Source organism: Haliaeetus leucocephalus, unplaced genomic scaffold (assembly GCF_000737465.1).
Source record: "Haliaeetus leucocephalus isolate CR32 unplaced genomic scaffold, Haliaeetus_leucocephalus-4.0 Scaffold848, whole genome shotgun sequence".
NCBI lineage: Eukaryota > Metazoa > Chordata > Aves > Accipitriformes > Accipitridae > Haliaeetus > Haliaeetus leucocephalus.
This window is the reverse complement of record NW_010973284.1, coordinates 10,946,559-10,966,710: the sequence shown is the minus strand read 5'-3', so window position 1 is coordinate 10,966,710 and position 20,152 is coordinate 10,946,559. Positions and strand designations below refer to the sequence as shown.

The 20,152-nt window shown below is 36.9% G+C and overlaps 1 protein-coding gene across 2 annotated transcripts in view; it reads left to right on the top strand.

Annotated features, from left to right (window-relative positions):
* The window catches only part of PIGK (phosphatidylinositol glycan anchor biosynthesis, class K), a 75,777-nt gene that overhangs the window by 52,796 nt on the left and 2,829 nt on the right, over positions 1 to 20,152 (top strand). The gene's annotated exons all lie outside the window — the stretch shown is intronic.

The window sequence follows — 20,152 nt, the reverse complement described above, 5'->3', positions numbered from 1 at the left end:
GTCCATTCACTGCCTTGAGATAAGGAAGACTTCCAACCTGAAAAGTGGGACATGGTGTTGGTCAGGATAGCAGTAAGCAGTAAGATAGACAATGTTAGATAAAGCTGTGGTTTCAGACTGAGCTGTTTTTGAATGCTTAAAGATCGACAGGAACAAATAGAAGTCCACTAAATGTCAAAGTTGCTTACAAAATCCTATTAGTATTAATTATTATTGTAGATCTTTCCAAATACCTTTGTCAGTCAGTGTTTTTAAGCAGTCGAGTTGCATGCTGCAGGCAGTGCTGGTTTTACCTTAAAGGAAACATAAGCTTTATTTTAAAACTTTAAAGTGTACAAGTCTTTTCTGCAAGATGTAAACACGAGGGATTTTAAAACTTTTGGCTGAAATGTGCACCTCCGGGAAGAATCTCTGATGTGTTCAGAAGATGGAAGATTGGAAATCAGGACCAGTTTGTATGTCAGGAACTCCCTGGTGTTGTCAGAGCTTCAAATGACCCAACAGCCTGCAAATGTCACATTTAAAATTCTGTCTTCATGCCTGACTCTCAGCATAAATGAATTAAACAGCAGAGCAGGCAGCCAGTCAATATGCTCTTAACAGTGAGAGTGAGCAATGAAACAGTTTGGGGGTTGTTTGGAATCAGTAAATAGAAAGTGCACAGAATGGCTCACCTAGAGGAAAATCTCAAATAGGAAACAGAATTAACCTTTAAGATGGTCGACCAGATGAAATGTCATAGTAATATTTTTACAACATTAGGTGGGTAAAAACCACGGAGGGTTCATTTGGCTACTGTGTGTTATACTGCAATAGAATATTGCACTGTGGAAAGGCAAAAATCTGTTTTTTATGTACTCTTATCTGTTTGCTGTAACAAATTTACCAGTAGTATAGAGCTGTGGTCTGTGCAAGGCAGCAAAGCAGACCCAACAGAATTACAAATGTCTTTGATGTAGAGAAGCAGAATAAAATGACCATTGTTTAGCTTTCGTGTCAGGGAGTCAGGCATCGTGCCCTGGTTTTGTATGATGGTGATGCCCTTTTTGAGACTCTAGGAGCTGTAATCAGCTAAGCATACTCTGCACCAGTGTCCTGGTGAATTAGCACTGCAAAGATTATAATGTATTGTTTCTGAGGGACCTGTGACAATTGGGACACATAGCGCAAGGGCCATGTTAAGTTTATATGAATAAATATCTTTAAGAAAAAAAGAAAGAAATTATAAGAAATAAAAAAATGAGTAAAAACATGAATGAAAAAAAATGAATCGTGTTTGTGGTTTTATCATGCTTTATCCAAATGGGTAATTGCTGTGTTTTAGTATGGGCCTTTGTTGTTGGTTTTGTATCACAAGTAAGATTACTTTCATGCTAACCCATGTTTGTTTACCTCTAGGCAGAAATAAAGGCATCAGTAATGTATCTTTATAGCATAAATATACATTAAAATTTCACAATGGTAGACAGGTATCCTAAATCAGTATAATGCCAAAGTACATTTTGATTTCAGTTAGTAGCCAAAATGGCTGCTAATTCTGTCCAAATTTCACTGTCAATTTATTCTCCTGAACACTACTAAAAGTCTATATGCTTTCATCGGGTATTTACATGTGATTTCTAACATTCTCTTCAGTACTTCATCTCTGGTATTTTAAAAAACAATATACTAATGAACAGAAATTACTTTTTGATTTCTAATCTGATTATTCCACAAGAGAATTTCAGACTTGGTACATCCTGAACTACTTAACAAAAGGAGACCCAGAATCTGATTTTGGGATTGATCTTAAACTTTATGGCACTAGTAGTAATTTATTATTATAGCAGTATAAAACCAGAAGAATAACAACCCTATAAAGTTCACAGTTCCAATTCTCAGAAATGCGTTATATTTAACACATTAGACCACGGTTAATTAAAAAGACAAATGTGAAGAAATGAAAATAAATAACAGAATGGAAACAAATACTAACATTTAAGCCACTAGTTTTTAGACACGAACCAAAACCAGACGTTTCTAAATAAAGGAGCTTTCTCCATTTTCAGAAATGAAAAGGAAAAATGTGTGCTTTTAACTGAAATAAAAAACCACTAGTGCTTGGTAAAGGAATGCAGTCATTAATATAAACTTCTAAAATGGCAAAAGTTAAGCTTTCAGAGGAATACCCACATAAGACAGCTTTTTTAATGAGGTTCTTTATGTACAGCTGTGCATGCAATGCTGCTACCTAGAATATGTTTAGAAGTAGTAAGGCCAAAAAAGAAAAGGGGGTGGGGAGAAAAAGGAGAAACTACTTTAATTCTGCACTTGTCTTTAGTTGAAACAGGTCTGGTGAAAGAACGTGCAGAAACTGCATTTGAGATTGTTTTCATTTATCATAAAGGATATTCACTGCTGGCCTTCCAATTCAGCAATGTATTTTAATAATTATTAAAAGTACCTAACTTCAGTGCCAGTGCTCATGCTCTGAATGTCCCTGTGTGCTACCATATTTTACCTAACTGGGATTTAGGATATTGAAGAGACTTAAATTGTTACAGGTGTGTTACTGATGGAAGAATGTTTTATTGATGTAAGGCACATTTCAGTGGATAAATGCCAGATCTCCTGATGTTGTTATAATTGAAAACAGAATGAAACAGCAAATTCAGACCACTATCAACTTGCATACTTATTTTAGTCCATTGTAAAATATTAAGCAGATAAATTAACATGCTGTTAAAACAGGATGGTATTTCAGGAAACTAACTTCCAGCCCATAGTGGCAATTGCAGAATTTACTTAAAATTTGACATGGCTTACCATTACACATTTGCTTAAAAATAGAGTTCCTAGGTATTTTCTCATGTAGGGGAATGCATGGGGGAATGTTAGATATAATTTCTAATTAAACTAGATTGAGTTTCCTTTTGGAGGTATGTGTAGGGTTTTTAACCAGTGTGTTTCTGTAGCCTCTCTGTAGAAGCCTCAGTGGAAAATGCCTTCTGTAATCTCAGGAGATTACGGGGAGATCATGCTAACCCTGTTGAGTAAATATGTCTCTCTACTCCAGACTACAGTTGAGCAACTTGCGTGAGCACCATTAGCTTTGCTGAGTTTAAACTTGGAGGACGTTACAGAGTTGCCACATCCAGTCTAGTTTGAGGGTATTGACTGTAGCCCACAGTAAGGGAAATAAGAAATTTAAGAAAGAAGATGGGAGGGGGATCTCCAGAGTTATAAATGCACAGGCTGATGGATATCAAAGATGACTGTAGAGTTGCAGTTCTGTATTAAGTCTTGCAAGAAGGTCTTTGTTTCCATAATTTCTGTGCTTCTGTAATGAGTTTGCCCCCCTCCTTCTCCCTCTTCCACCCATCCCTTTTGCTTTGAAGATTAGTTTTTACTAGTTCTGGGGACCTCATTCTCACATAGTAGGGGGGTGTTATTTTGTTGCATTTGTTGATGTTATTCCTGTTTCACGCTGATTTAATTGAGGGAGGTTTTCTTTAGCAGCATTTGGCAGAAATTGTTGAAACTATTTCTGTTGAAACTATTAAAAAATAGAACACACTATGGTGTATAGATTTTTTTAAAGTATTTTTTGATTATAACATAATTTTAGCTCTCAGACTTAAATGTTTTCACAAACATTACATTAAAGTGGTTTTATGTGGCTTACAATCTTTGTGAAATGCTTGATGTGAAAATTAACCCATCACATGCTGATACAGTCTTGAAAGCATAACTTTAAAATTCAGGATCACGCTGGCGCCTTGCCCATTGCCTTGTAGCTGCCCTTTGGCAGTTGTTACATTTCAAGAGGTCCTTTTGCGCTCAGTCTACATCTGTTTTGATGGTAGAGTCTTGGTTTCTATTTATGGTGTATAAAAACCATTAGTGGTGTTCAGAACTTTGGTCAAGTATTCAAGGTGTTTAATAGCACAGCAGTAGCCCAGATTCTGATTTTTTTGATGCAGACAGTAATTTTGGTTTATGGATAATAATTTATTAAAAGTTTTAAAGTACTTTGATAATTGATACTTGCATTTCATTGTGTCTTTACATGCTAAAAGGTTCAAAAGCAACTTGTGATACTTAGATACGTCAGGTTGGATGTGTAGAGTTTTAGACACAGCTATCTATACGTTCTCTGAAAATCCATTCCTGTAGTTGTGTTTGAAAATAACTTTAAAGCATAGCTTGCTTTTTAAAACTCTGGTCATGGTATTCAGCTAGATGATGTCAGAGAGAAAATAGGAAAATAGGACCTTTCACCAAAAGGTCCAAATTTTGCTGCACCTGTTACCACAGACACAGGTCTTTTCAGGAATGCTTTTCTTTGTTGGAACTGATTTTTTCAGGATGATTGAAATCATATCGAAGATTAGAAAGTACTTTCACTTTAGAATTCAGTTTTATTTTAACAAAATACATTATGTGGCTACCCAACAAAAAGCCTTGTGTCATGTCACCTTGCACTAGGACACCTGCATGGTCAGGCTTTACTTTCGCAGGTCTGAGCAACTGATGGTGGCGTTCCCTTATCCCTGCCACTTCTTGTGGCCGCTTTGGAGTATATGGAGAACAGCAGCCTGTTCTGGTAGTGTTCATGTCTGTCTGTTCCAGACTAGAGGTCAGAAAATCTACTTCTGATGCATGTCATGGAAATCTCTAAAGATCTTCTTCCTCACCAGCTGACCTAAAGTCCTTTTTGGGGCTCAGGCATTCTGACTATATTCATGTGCAGAACTAAACCCAGGCGTGCTGAACACCTTTTGCTGAACCAGCACTTCGGATATATAGGAGTTAGAAATGAACGTGTTTTACTAAGTTGGGGGGTTTTTTTGCAATTTGTTTTCTTTTCTGTATTGAACATATGTTTGTGAATTGTGTAACCTAGAGGTGGTTTGCCTGCATTTTATAACTCTAATGGAAGTGGTCTCAAGTGGAATTATGACTGGATGTTATCCAGTAAATAAGAACTTGCTTCTTTCCCTAAATTATATCCAGGATGTCGATTTAATTTCTCTCACTGTTGCATAAGTTAGAGATTATTTAAATTTTTTTTGGCTTCCTTTAAATTGAATGTTACCTGGTAGAAAACTCAGTGCTCAAAAGGAGCAAAACAAAACTTTCTGTGAAAAGCTATTACTGCATGGTTTTGCCAACTAGCAAACCAAATATGTCATAGAGCAGCAAAGATATTCCTGCCAACACTGTGTGCTACTTGGCACGTGTGGGTGCTTTGAAATTCACTCTCTAATATTTCTTCTAATATTAAGGTTGATTAAAAACACTGTGAGTAGCAGAGTCTTCCTGTGTGTATGAGTCATGTAATGTATACAATGTGTACCTTTAAATCTAGAGAATGAGTGCTTAATTATTTTGATAGTACTGTTTTGTGTAAATAATAAATTAAGAATGGAATAATCCCCTGTTTCTCTGAATCACTCCAGGAAATCACCAAACACATTCTTGACTTGGTTGTAGATGGTACAGATCTTTACTGGCAAAACATTAAACAAGAAACATTTTCAGGCATTTTTCATCTAGTGAACTACTGCAGAGTCAGCAATGGTATTCAGGACCTTCATATGTAAGCCAGTAGTCCACACAAACAGTAAGGTTATCTCTCTTTTTTTTTTTCTTATTCAGAAATTAAGTAGCACATTAGCCTAATGAAATTTCATAAGCAAAGTCATAACATTCCTGAAATAGAGCATATTTCTGAGTGTAGCATAAAGTATTTTTGTAAAAGATTTAAACTGTAACATTTTTGATTTGCTGTTGTTTTTCTCATCAGTTCTTTCCAATCACAGAATATAATAATGTGGAGTTAGCATAAATTCCTGATGATCTGTTTTTACAGACAAGGCACAGCTGCTTTTCTTTTGTTATGTTTTTCATCTGAGCATGAGGGGAAACCCTCTGGAAGCATAGACCTAGTAAAGCAGTCTCTTTTCTTCTGTCTTCCCATTAAAGGACTGTTGTAGGTGATGACTCTCTGCCTATCCACCATCATTATTTTACTATTTCTTAACCACAGGGAAAGTTCTGCTTCTTTATCCCTTTGTTAAGCTGAAATATTAGATGGAAGCTCTTCTCTTAGTCTTCAAGACACATTAAAGATAAGCATCTTAGAATTATTTTTCTTTCAAATGCTGCCTCCCATATCTTAAAATTTAGCAGTAATTATGAGGAACTTAATTTCTGTAAGGATAGACTACTGAAGTATTCAGTCATGAGGAACTCTTCTTTTGTCTGCACACAACACTGCTTGGCAGTGCCAGAAAAGAAGCATGAGTGTTTTTTGTTGCTGACCAAGCATTACAGGGGAACTGAATGTAGTATTAAACTCTTCCAATTATAGCTGAATACAATGGGTTGAATAACTAAATGCGTTGAAAGGTATCTTGCATTAGGAACCTGAACAGTTAGTTGTGGGGTTCTTGTTTTTTAACCATTTCCTACTAGAAATACCACACTGAACGTTTTCTGTAAGCTAAGAAAGGGAAACTTTGCCATGGCCTGTTCCAGCTGCCCAGAGACATTGGAGTTGGAGGATGGTATCTTTTTCTTGCCAGAAATGTTGCATGCATGGTCCAGCCTCTCTTCCCTGTCTGTGCATTAAAACATATAACTTGACCTCCTTCGTTGCATTGTTTTAAAAATGAAAGCAAAGTATATTTTAAAAACAATAAATTCTCTCTTTTTTTTTTTTTCCATTACACAGCTCTGTTGAGAACAGTTAGTTGAGCAGTTATCAAAACGTTCTGTTTGATGTGCATGTACATTATTAGCTTGTCTGGGCATCAGTAGGGACCAGTCTCTGCTGTCATGTCTTGGAATGTGAATTTGTCACTTCTTCACAGAAGTGGTACCCAGCAAGGTGACGGTAACCCCTAGACCATGCACTCCCTCAAATAGTCACCTCTTCAGGGAGATGCAACTGATGCAGTGTTTTCAAAATGACCATTTTAGCCTGTGCAGATCTTGCAGTTTGGACAAAGAAGTATAGCACCAAACTGCTCAGTATTCTGAGGTCACCTCTCCTTTCTTTCCCTGACCTATGAAAACCTTTACATTTAAAGGTTGGCATTGTATCTTCATTCTTTGGCACAGGATGGGAGATTAGTTTGACAGGCAGCTTGGAATAATTTAACTAGGGGCTGCCCCTCAAGTAGCCACACTCCACTGTCCCCCATTCTTGTTAGAGTCCTCTGCTCATTAAGCACAGCAGTGAGCTGAAAGCTATTTCATTAAAAAAAAAAAAAAAAAAAAAAAAAAGGCATTTTTCAGCCTTGCTGGGTATGTGACTACAGAACTTCAAAAGCCAACTAGAATGCGTAGTATCAGCCAAAACTGATAAAGTGTATGTATATTTGATAAAGTATATGTATATTCCCTGAAAACTTTTGTTTATATTTATATTTCTCATGAGCAGCTGAGAGAGTGTGAAAATAATTGTTACTCTGGAAAGTTGAAATAAATTTAAGGCTTTTGTGCATATCATGGGAGTGCTCACTTTGCCCTTGAAAATACTGGTAATATGAGGCATTATATGTGAACATAGCATCATCCATTTCATGGATTATGAGACATCAGTTTCATACCCACCAGCATACAGAATTGTCAGGCATACTATTAAAAAAATATATGAAAAGATACCCTGGCTCTGTAGTTGCTGTAATTGTTAGAGGTGCCATGTTGGATTTGCAGCTTCTTTAAGAGGTAATTCCTGTAATCGTTTCTTTTTAATAAGCACTATCTAAGATGTAAAATGAAGGCAGAGGTTCAGGAAGGGACTGTAATGTGCCAGGCTTTATAGAGTGCTGTAGATCTTTGTGGTTTACTCATCTGGACTTCAAATAACTGCATGTGAAGGGTCAGTAGTAGCTGTATTACCATGAACTCTAAAACTTTTATTTTTTTATGTTCAAAAAAATGATTTGTGCTTTTTTGCAGCTGAATCAGCCATGTGTTTGAAGATCCTGTATGCACAAACCTTTCAATATGCACTATTGTTCTTTCTATGTCTTTGTTTTGGCTTTGGACTGATTGTGCCATGATCCCCTTTTGTTGTGCTTTACAACCTGCTCACAACTGTGATTTTAAGACTGTGGTTACTGTTTCTTGTGCTGTAGCTATGCTCAGAGCTTTACAGAAAGAGACAGGTTCAAAAATGCTTAGAGCTTAAAGTAAACTTCACATAGCATGTTGGCAAAAAAGCAAAACAAGGTTAACAGTGAGAGATTCTGGTTTGTAGACTAAGGCCGTAAAGGACCGCTATGTTAATCTTTTCTGACTTCCTGCACAAATTACATAGATACTTTATTTATATTGTCCCTTCTTTGTGGCTATATTGAAATCAGGAAGGATAACTAGAAAAGGGAGTGAGTAGAAGTTGGTAGATATTTAATCAAAATATTGTAATTATGGGGGGAATATAAATGAAGAGGACAATTATGGCATGTTAGTACATGTACGTGATTACAGAAAGTATGCACAATATTACAGCTGTTATTGAAGAAGCAGTATGTATGCGTCCCATGGGTCTCAATTGCTAATGTCGTGTGAATTGTTGTACAGTGCTATAGATAAAATATCAATAGCTATCTTGCTTTCTTTTGGGCAGCTGATATTAGAACTGCTGCTGTTGCTGCAAATGTAAGGAGGTTATTTTTAAGTGAGTTCTGTGGTTTGAGACTCTTTGCTCTCCTTTGTGTCATAATAAGCTTGCCTAATGTCAGAGCTTTTTTGCTAAAATTATCTCTCCAGCCATTTTCACTCTCAACATTGTAGTCCTCTATTAAGCATATAATTCACTTTTTTCATCATTCTCTGCTTCCGTGAGATTTTTTGTGATACACTGGTCTGCATTCATTTGCATTTGTCATTTATAAGCCTGGATTCTTAGATGTTCTGAGTCTTTTTGGATTTGTCTGCACTGGGTCCCATTTATTTGCTGTTTCTTCAAATATTGGAAAAGTGAATAATATTTAGGTCACTGTGGTGAGTTGTCTCCAGTGGGGATAACTGAATAGGTTTTCAGTGCATAATGGTATGCAAATAATATACCTCTGCCTCACATGGGAATAGACTAAATATATGCACAAGCTTTCTGTGACCTTAATAGGTTTGTAGGCACCATAATACACCATGTACTGCTGTAGTATAGTATCTGAAGTACAAATACTTCAACTGTGGTTCAGGGCAAAGAAATGTATGAAAAAAACTCTGTGAATTTAGTATGTGATCCACACACCTTACGGTGTATGGAAGTGTATAACAGTGATGTAGCTGATTCACTTTTGTAACGTAAGCAGTAGGTTTTAATAATAATCACCCTTAATTAATAAAACAGAAGATGTTTAATGTCTTATGCCTAGAACATGACAATTCATTACATTGGTAGAGTGTTTTCATGCATGATGCAAGATGAAACTGAAAAACATACAGTAAAATGATAAATAAGTTATTCCATTAGACTGTTTTTATGTTTATGATGTTTCACATGTAAAAGTACCTTTTAAAAATTTTGTTTCTTTTTAGTCTTATTTTTATTACAGGTTCTAGAGCAATTCTGGAAACAGATGCTGCATTTAAACAAGCTTTGCTTTAGTGAAGCTCTCTGTGCAAGAGAATGCATTCTTCCTAAAACTTAATTTTACTTAAATTAACTTGTATTTCCACTGAGGGTGGCTTATATTAAGCACAAAGGGAGGCTTAGTGGTTTAGAGTTCCATCAAATAAACTGCATGACTAAAAAGAGAAGATGCCAAGCCTCACACTCTTGTACTTGAAAGTATTGTGCTCTCTCTCATGGGAACTTGAGATTAGAGAAATTATAAAGGCTTTGCATAAAAACGGGGAGTTAGAATTAATTTTTGCTTAAGCAGGAAAGTGTCAAAAGCCTATTATGGTAATTTTTCAATTTTGTCTTAACTGTTCACATATTTTAAAATAGTTGTACAATTGAGTGGAGGCATAATTGATGTGTTGTGGTTTCTTTTTTTTTTTTCCTTGGGCCATCATAAAACATAGCTTAGGTGCACTTAGGCTTGGAAGAAGTAGGTGTGCTAATTAAATAGATGAAAATTTTCATATCATAGTGAGAAAATTTGCCTAATGGATTGGAATAGTATTCTAAGAATGGTTCCCCTATTTTTAATTACATCCAAGTACCAAATATCAATATTACATGAAGACAATTAAACCACAAAAACCTTAGTGAGAAAGCGTAATTCCTACCAGTAGAATTTTGGGGTTGTAGAGACTATCATGTTCATTATTATTATAGTAAACAGTAGCAGTAGAAGTCTACATGAAAAAAAAATGTTAATAACTTTATTCATTGTCTTTTAATGTAAATTAAAAGCTGAAAATATCATGGAAAGAAGAGCTACTGCTACATTTATTTTGTTAATCTTTACTGAATTAAAAATTTATAAATCTTGTCTGTATCATAACAGCCTATAAAGTGCTAGGGTACTAATTTAAAATTTATGCTTGACCTAAAATAAATTTTAGGACTTCCCTAATTACAGGAAAACTGGTTTAGCAAAACCTTTTAATGGCAAGTTAGATCACTTTTTCTTTTAGTAAATACAGTATTTAACAGAAGAAATACTGTTCCAGAGTTGCTTTCATTTTGGTGATCAGTTTTGCTTGTTCCGTAGGAGGAGTCTTTGGTGGAACAAGCTTTGCATTTGGAATGAGACTTACTGGCAAATATGAAAGTAAGCAAAACTCCTAGGTGGTCATTGATTAGTAAGACTTTTGTTTTTATATGCAGGGAAGGGGCTTCTTCCTAGCTTTCAGCTAATTTTTCTGCAGAAGCCTCTTTGGGCTATGAAAGAGCTGCCTTTGGCATCCCCAAATTATGCCCCACTTCCTAGAATTTTTGTGGCTTTGTCTGCAGTAGAAACTGGTGAAAAGACAGAGATTGCTGTATTACGGGGATGTGGTATATTCTGCTTTTATCACTTTTCCTGACGGTGCTGAATGACTTCCATCAAGACCCACTTTCAGTTTCTCTTAACGTGTACCTTTGAGTGGTCGGAGTCTTCTTTAGCTCTTCTCTCTCCAAAAGCTGTGAACGGGAACTACCCGACTAAAAGTAAAATATGGCCATGCAGTTTTTGTGAAATGAGGCCTGGATAGGAGGGTCAGCATCCATTCTGGCTGTTAAATTAGTTCTCCAGTTTACAGGTTTCTGGTGTTTTGTATTTGTGTCCCTGGAATAATAATGCCAGGAATAAGAAAGCCAAGTGCATGCATGGTTGTGTGTGGAGTGGAGGGAAAGGAGGTGATGCTGTTAGATCCTTAGACAAAGGGTATAAGTATTTGTTAGTCTTTATTTTATTGCTTAATACTGATTGTACCAGGCATAGAAACAACATTAGTGTGTGCATAAGCACATGTGTGATTTGAGTGCAAGACTAAATTCTTGACTTAGTTTGTGTTACCTGTCACTAAATATATGTAGGATCAGGACCTTTCTATATAAAGCAGATTACTGAAGTATGTTATAGTAGGTTGTCCAAGATGCAAGATTTAATTCCATTTTCTGGTATCAGTTCAGTGTTCTGTAACGTTTTCATTTCTCACATGTCCTTGTACAGTTTTTATTAATCATTACTTTTTTATTGTTTACACATGAAAGCTTCTCTGATAGACAGTGTTTATTTAAATGGTATTTCAGTGAGTAGTAAAATTAGCAGTAACGGTTTTGCTAGGTTTTTTCTTCTATCTACTATATTTATTCTGAGCTTATGCAGCATAAAAAGTAGCTGTTACCAATAAGCTCACATTGATAAGGAAAAAATATAAATGTTATCAATCTTAGCTTGACATATTTTGCAATGCTGTGATGGCAGATACCTTTCTGAACACTTTTCCACAGGTGAAGGCACTGTTAGCTCCAAATATATTCACACATTTATCCCACTTAACCATGTAAACTTTGAGGTGTTATTGGTGATTTTTTTTGGTGTTAAGTTAATTATATTTTGTTTACCCTTCAACAGCATGCTGTGAGGAGCACGGCAGTGTAACTCACAAGCTCTTGACAGGACTGATGAATGGCCAGAGATAGAGATATTGGCAGGCTGCTCTCTAGTGCTCTGTCTAGAATTGTTTTCCTAAATAATTCAGAGGGTTGAAATTTGATGAAATCATTTCCATTTGAAGATGAATGGAAGGGGTAAATGAATGAAGACTCCAGTAATGGAGCAGTTGTGTTCATGCTGTTGGACAGACAAGACGGCATCCTGCATTGTTGTTCCTGCACAAATTCTTTGCATGAGGTTGTGATTCAGCTTTGTGCCAGTGATTACTTCCGTAGTGACTGGCTTTCTTGCTCGGTTTGTGGCACCCTGCCATAGCCAGCTCTCTCCTCCCCTCAGCCTTTCCCCGGGGTGAGAGGCCCTGCACGTTGACAGCTGTCTCCTCTGGCTCGGTGTTCCTGGAGAAGCCCAGCTCCAGTGGTAAGGCTCAGTGAATTAGTGAGTGATCGCATATTTTCGGGAGGGAGTACTTAGAACGAAAGACCATCTACAAATACGTGGCTGACAAACAGATGATGGGTAGTAGTACTTATAGGGGACTGACTGACAACATGACATCAGTAGGGCAGTAACCTGTGATTAGTTTAGATGGGAGGCAGGAAACTTGCAACTGGTTTGCTGCTAGACAAGATCATCTGTGGTTTTATCTTTTTTAAAGACTTACCCTTTTGGAAAGATGTTGATACTGTACATACTACATGTGGTAGTCTGGGAGGGTGCATGTATACTCAGCTACACTCATTCATTCTTCCAGAAGGATGGTCTTTGTTGACCTCCATGTAGCATTCAACTGATGAACCTAGTGTCATGCAAATGGCACGTGGGAACAGTGAATATTTATGGTACCATAAATCTGCCATTCTTTCTTAATGGCAGCTGCAAACAAAAACTCTTCGCAGGAATGGATCTGCTCTCTGGGACTCCTTGTTCTTTGACACACGAAGCGTAACAGAAATGGCTTTCTGGTGTAGGAGTAATTCTGTGCAGCCACTAAGTAACTGTCTGTATTGTGCTGTGTCCATGTTTTCTGATTCGTTTTTGAGGCTGTATAGCAGCTAGAGTAGCCAAAACACTAGGTTGATCTTTCAGAATAGTTCCTTTTTCCTTTTACTTTTTTCTTTGCTCACAGAGAGAGTATGTACAATACAAACTTGGGTCAGAATACTTGTCTGGCATATGAGCGCAAAGCTACTGAATACTACAATCACCTTTAAAAGCTGGGTGGTGGTGGGGAACAAACAGATCTATCACCAGCTGTAATACACTAGTTTCTCACTGAAAATATTTTGCTATAAAAACACAGCCATATTTGATCTTCCTTATATAAATGTGCAGGAACCTTTTGCCTCAGCCCCGCTTCTCCCTCCATCCAGTGTTTCATGCCTGCCTGCCTCTTAAATGTAATGCTGTTTTGAGTTCTGCAAGCTGGAGCTAGAAAATGCGGAGCTCTCCTACACACATGTATAATGTAGCACACGGCTCAGGGCAAAGGAGAACTTCTAAATTATAGTTGTAGAGATTTAAAAAATGAGCAGTAAAAACTATGTGAATAAGGAATATTTATTTGGATTCCAGTTTCTTAAAATGTAGATGTTGAGATATTTGATTAGATCTTGTACTCAATATGGCATATTGAGTACAAGATCTAATGTTGTCTAACATCTGTTGTTAATACAGCCTGTCACCTGGAAATGAATAGATACTCATGGGATATCCAGAAGAAAACATGTGGTTAGAAGCATCACTACTACTTTGAAAGGAATAGCATAATAATTTATGAACATCATGATTTCTCCATATAAACAGAAACAACTTCATTTGAATTTGAATGATCAAAATTATACTTCATAATGGAAGTTCTAAGGCATACAGTTAATTTTATGAGATTAAGAAAAAAACCTGCCTCGGAGCATATGGATTTAAGAGCATTTGAATGGACTCACTTGTGGTCCAGAGATGCTATGGGAAATCCAAGTTAGATGTCCAAGGAGGGAAGCTGGAGTGCTGTGCTCCTTAGAAAGGTTGGGCTGGGTCAGTCTGTCGAAGGTAAGTATGAATGGTTGCTGCTGCCAGTACGGAGATGTGTTTGTTAGCGTTGGATGTAGCAAATCACATGCCTTGGTTTGCAGGCCCCCTAGTACAATCCCTATTGTGTTTGCCAGGTGGGCATCATTCATCTGAGTGCTGGCTTGTCTGGGAATTAAACTGCACTGGGTCCCAGGTGCTGGGAAAGCTCCCTTTGATTAGAAGAAGTATATTATGTATTGTGTCACAGGTTGGAAGATTAATGAATAAATGTTAAACCACTAAAAGCACTTCAAAGTGCTGTGTAATGCTGAGAGATAACACTGAACGTAGAGAATAATAAGTAGAAGTTCATTTCTAAAAAGCCCTTATAGATTACGTATTTTAGAAGGAAATGAAAAACTAATGCTATCGTAACAGTATTGTAGTTTACATTATGGTGATTATACAGTTTTCAAAGTAAATATTTAAAATGCAGTTGTTGGCATTGATATGTTAATTTACTTTAACTGCTGTTCTTTCCCCTATCCTTCGTGAGTTTTTGTTGTTGATGAGTGAACTTTCTTCGTTATTTTATCAATATTGGAGATATCAGTAATCATGGCACTGTGGTTAATAAATACAAACTGGGAGATTAGACAAAAGTGCTTTAAATTGTTCTGCAGATTAACAGGCACTGTTTATGTTGGAGTTCTCTTATGACTTTAATCTTGCTGTGGGCACAAAAGAGGATTAAACTATTACTAGATGGCTGGAGTTATTTGATCCCCCCCCCCGTGAGGACCCCAAATCCAAACTGTAACTGACAAATTAGAAGTGCATACTTCCACTAAAAGCTTTGAGGACATACTTAATGCTGTGATTTGCTTGTGATACATATAAATTCATTCTGAAATTAAACTTTGTGGTGTCCTTTTGTCATAAGAATTGAGAGGATTACCCAGTTTGAAACTTAAAATTGCAAGTAAACCTGAATTGATATGGAGTGCCTCTAGGAAATGTATAATGTGCTCTTGGCACAATGCACTGCATAGCAGAATTTGGTTTTTCCAAGGAGTTTCCTCATCCTTCAGTTTGAGATCAGTGGTTTCTTTCTGAGATGAGCAGCAGGCGGGTTGTTTCAGTTTTGCATCTGAGGTTGGCCTTGGATTTCAAAGACCTGTTTTCAAATGTGGATCAATCTTTTTTCAGATTTCAATACTGGTCGTTAACACAGACACCAACATAAAATTAGGTATCTTGAGAAACAAAAAAGAAAACCTTTAGTATTGCAATGGAAGAAATAGAAATGTTCATTTAAATGGAGAATGACCAAGAAGAAAACTTGGAATTTTATACCCCCAAATACATAAAACTGACCCCAGTGATCTAAGGATGATGGCGAGCACTGCGCAGACAAGCAGCAAGCATGCTTCGCTTCCCTGCAAGTGCATGCTGACCCCCAAGAGTAGTGGAGGTGGAGAACTCTACAGAGGGGGGTGCACAGGACTTCCCCCCCAGTGCTGTAGCTGCTGCTGTCTGCCAGGCAGCCCCAGAATCCTGGGTGATAATTTATACCACATGTGCTGCAATAAATAGGCCAAAACTGGGTCTAGGGTACTCTGCATTGAAACTCCAGAGAGAATTAAGCAGGGATTAATTTGAAATACGATAGCTGCCACTTTAATGGACTTGTTGGAACACACAGCACTTCTAATGTTTTATTTTCATGCGGTTACATACGGATATTTTGCACTCGTGGTACAAACACACACCATCTGCCTCAGGTTGGGGAGAACATCCCCCATAACAGGGATGATGTGCACATTCATTTTTAAGGTTTTGCCTACTTTCTTAAAGCCCTGTTTGGAATAAGATGCTGGAGGAGACTGAAGAATTTGCGTATCCCTTTTCCATTTGGGAATTACTACGTTCCTGACTATGCACTGCTTTCTCTACTGCTACCATCCAAACGTGGGTTCTGAGTTTAACCCAAAGCTTTCTGTACCAGTATTTTTGTCCTTATTGATGACACTAATGCAAAGGGAGTTCGGTTGGAAGAGGACTGTAGGGTTGGATTATAATGACATTTAACACAGTGTTTTCCACTTGAAATGTTAATACAAGATGTTTTAAATCTTATTTCTGTTCTGATGTAACATTTTAAAATTAAACCATTCTTAATCTAATTACCACTTCAGCTTTAATACTTTATTATTTTTTACATAAAACTAATTTTAATTGGAGTAATAAGTATTGCATGTTTTATGACCTTCATTGAAAGTCTTGGATACTTTCCATTCAGGTCCCTACAGACCCATCCAGTTTGAAAATACACTGTTTTATTCTCTCCTTAATTACAGTACTTGGAGCAACTCTCTGTTAACTGTTTTTAAGTTCCACAGGATAATGAGTCTACCAGAACTAGAAAGCATACAACAGAAAACTGTTCACAGGAGGAAGCTTGCTGTTGCTTAGCTACCTATCTTTTTAATTTGGAATCTCCAGCAATTTGCTAATGACTAGCCCTTAAGCTGCTAAATGTATTTTTTCATGACACATTGTACTGTTTTGTATGTGCATTTCACCTATGTGTTACTGCTATTATTGTAGAGATAAAGAGGGCGTTTATAATGGGGTTATATTGTGGCATAAATCACAAACCTAGATATGTCAGTTACATAAGCACTATTTGGTATACTAAGTTCTTAGGTGGGTACTACAGCAGTGAAATTCAGAATAACTTGAGCCTAACAACCTATTGCCTCTGCTCTCCAGATCAGTCCCAAATATGAGAAAGTTATGCATAATTTGTAAGTACTGCAGCCAATCTATAGTCTTTTAATAGTACACATTCTCAAATCAATTTAGGCATAGTAAAGATACATAATTAATTGCAAATTAAAATACTGCAACACTTAACATTTTTTTTATCCATTTTGCATTTTCTTGCAAGTGAGAAAATGCCTGGCTTTCAAAAATTGCCTTTCACAGACATTTGCTAGAATAAGACCCTGAACTAGGCAATGTTCACAGCATAAATACTGATTTTTTTTTTTAATTCATTTATTTTTTTAATCTGGGAAAAACTATATTCACTAATGCTTTCTGTTCAATCCTAAAATTGATATAAAGGGACAGTTTATTTAGGGATTGCTTATGGCCACAGAACTCATATAAGCATAGAGAAAAATTCTGTCTTTTCTAAACCTTTTTCCAGTATGTGGATCTAAAAAGGAAGCATTTTTATTTGCTGTTAAAGTGATTCTTTCTTACTTTAATAGTTTTTTCCCATTAGGAGAGATCTTGGTGATTCTTCCTCGCCTGCCTGCACAAAATAGTCAAAGCAGCTTCTGCAGCAATACAGTTGAGGCTCACGTATGTTTATAGAAGGGCATCCTGCCTGGGCCTCTGACTTCATTATGCAACACTGCTGGTGTAGCTGTGACAGCTTGGAGTGATGCCGCGCTTCCTCACTGACACAGGTACACTGGCAGTGCTTTTGGTAGTGACACAACTGTGCCAAGAGGAGAGAATTGTTGGGTCTGCTGTTAAAACAGTGCCAGCTGAAAGCTTGCTGCCAGCCTATGTTGGAAGTACGATTTGCTGACTATTTTATGGAAGCAGTGACTCCATCTTACATGTAGATGGGTGTGATTCACAGGTGCAAAGTGCAGCTTTTTGTAAAGGAACTTCAGAGCTGTTTGCTGCTCAGCTGACGTGCCCAGCTGGATGAAGATTTTTTACTGAAGTTTTCTATGGCATAGTTGTTAATGATTTTAGAAGGATGAACTTGTCAATTTGACAGCTGATTACATTGTTAATTCAGTGATGAACTTTCTTGGGAATCTATGATCAAGTTAATTTAAAGAAAATTACGTATTTCAGCTCTTACAGGTATACTTTGTAGCTTTAAACATGAATCTGTGTAACCCTGTTTTAGATATTCATAAGGTTTTGATGTCTGTATGCCCCTAGTGGAAAATACTGGCATATTTCAATATAATTTTGTGCTCAATTAACCTCACTATTGACTTACAGATATACAATAGAGTTGCATCTCTTTGCCCTTTTGTTGAGGTTTATGTGTAGATTCCAGTTTCTGGGTCTGTAAATCCTTCTCATGAAGATAATCTATTTTTAAGATTACTAAGTATGTGGCTCTTGTATAGCCTCATATGTATTTTTGTCATGCCTTCATGTTTTTAATCCTTCACATTTTAACATTGCATCCCATGGCTTTAAACCGACTCTATGTATGTCCTTGATTTCCCAGCACGGAGCCACTGCTGCACTGGCCGCCGTTTCCTTGCGGAATTCCACGGAGGCATCAGTATGTGGCATGGCAAAATGTAAAACCATACTCATAGATCACCTTATAAATATTTATTCATATAAATTCTTTAAAGAAATTAAATTATGTGTTCTATACAAAATAGGAGAGAGAGCCTTTTAGTGTCACTGACTGCAAATTGAAGTCATTTGTCTAGAAAGGGTCAGGTGCCACTTTGTGGTAAGGAATTTGTCTCAGATCCAAGAAAGGAAAGATTGATAGTACAAAGAGATTGATGAAACAGGCACTGCAATATGCATACAAAGTTACGGGTTAATTAGGAGGATTTAAACAAGAAAGTTCCTTTGTGTGGAGGAGTGCCACGTGCTGTTACTTTCAGAAGCGAGGTGTGCTGGCAGCCTTTTTGAACATGCAGAGCTGATTTTCTGAGATGTTTATATGGAGATGTATGGTTGTGAATATCAGCGAGGTGGCAGATTACCACCAGCACGTACACTGCAGCTGATGAGTACTTCTTAGGAAGTTGAGCGGTTTGCCTCTATAGACACCATCTCTGCTTATATCTTTGGTTTTGTTGCTGTTGATGTAAATTATAATGCTGATTCTGTGATTCCTGTATCAGAGGAAAATCATTAATATTTTAGAGTGCCACGTTCTTTTGGTGTCTCAGGTGACACGGCTATTTGTTACACTTGTTAATTACAAGCATGGTACTTAAAGAAAAATCCTAAAGCTAAAATTATGTAGCTTAGAAAATGGGAGCTGAGCAATCAACAAACATTGTTTTCTTGTTGATAGGAAAGCTGTTTTGAAAGAACAGACCCTGCAAACTGTTCCTTATTGCAATAAAGTTCACCAGCCACCTGGTACATTTAGTGGAGAATGACAAGCTTCCGTACGCAGATTCATGCAGAAATTGAAACAGTACCGTCTTTGGTAATAGTTATTCATGTGGCAGAAAGAGAATTTTAAATTTGACTTAAATGCAACAAAGCCAAAATACTCTCTGTGCCCCTTGTGTCTCATTCTAAACAAGGACAAAATAGTGCAGATCTTTTTGCAAGGCAGGAATAAAAAGCTCAGCAAGCACTTCAGTATTTATTATTGTAATAGTAAATCATCTCCGTCTGTGAAGGAAGATCTGTAAAACATACCTGCTGAGGGCAAGAGTAGGCACAGGTATGAGGGACTGAGTTATAAATACTGTAATTCTGATATTTTTGTCATGATATTCTTAACTAAAATTTTGTATTCGTGTAGCTTCACCTTATTCTTAGCCCCAGAGACAGATCTTGGGGTACATAACAGCTTACCTTCTGCAATCCATTTCTCACTGAATATGAAGTATCTGAAATTTTGTCTTGTCTTACTGCTAAGTGTAAGACAGAAAAGACCTTAACAAATTGAAGCTTTTTAGTGAAGATGAAAAAATTGTTGAAGGGACAGGTATTTGAATTGCAGAATATTTCTACATTAAGGAAAGGCAGTTAGACTCAATGAGGCCCCTGGGAAATGTGATTGACATTAAAAACAATTCTATTTTGTTTTATAATATTCCTGTAATAATGAATCTTAGCTTCTTACATGGTTAGGTATCTGTTTATTCGCATAATTCTGAGTACAAAAGGAGCTGTAGAAAACATTCTAGGTAGTGGAAAAACAACACTGTGTTTTCTCTTTCACATTTTCACTTGTAGGAAAGCATTTTTCTTTTGTATTAACATGAGACCAGATACGAGAAATTCCGTCCAAACAAATGAGTTTGAACATGTCCCACAACACTGATACACACCATCAAAGT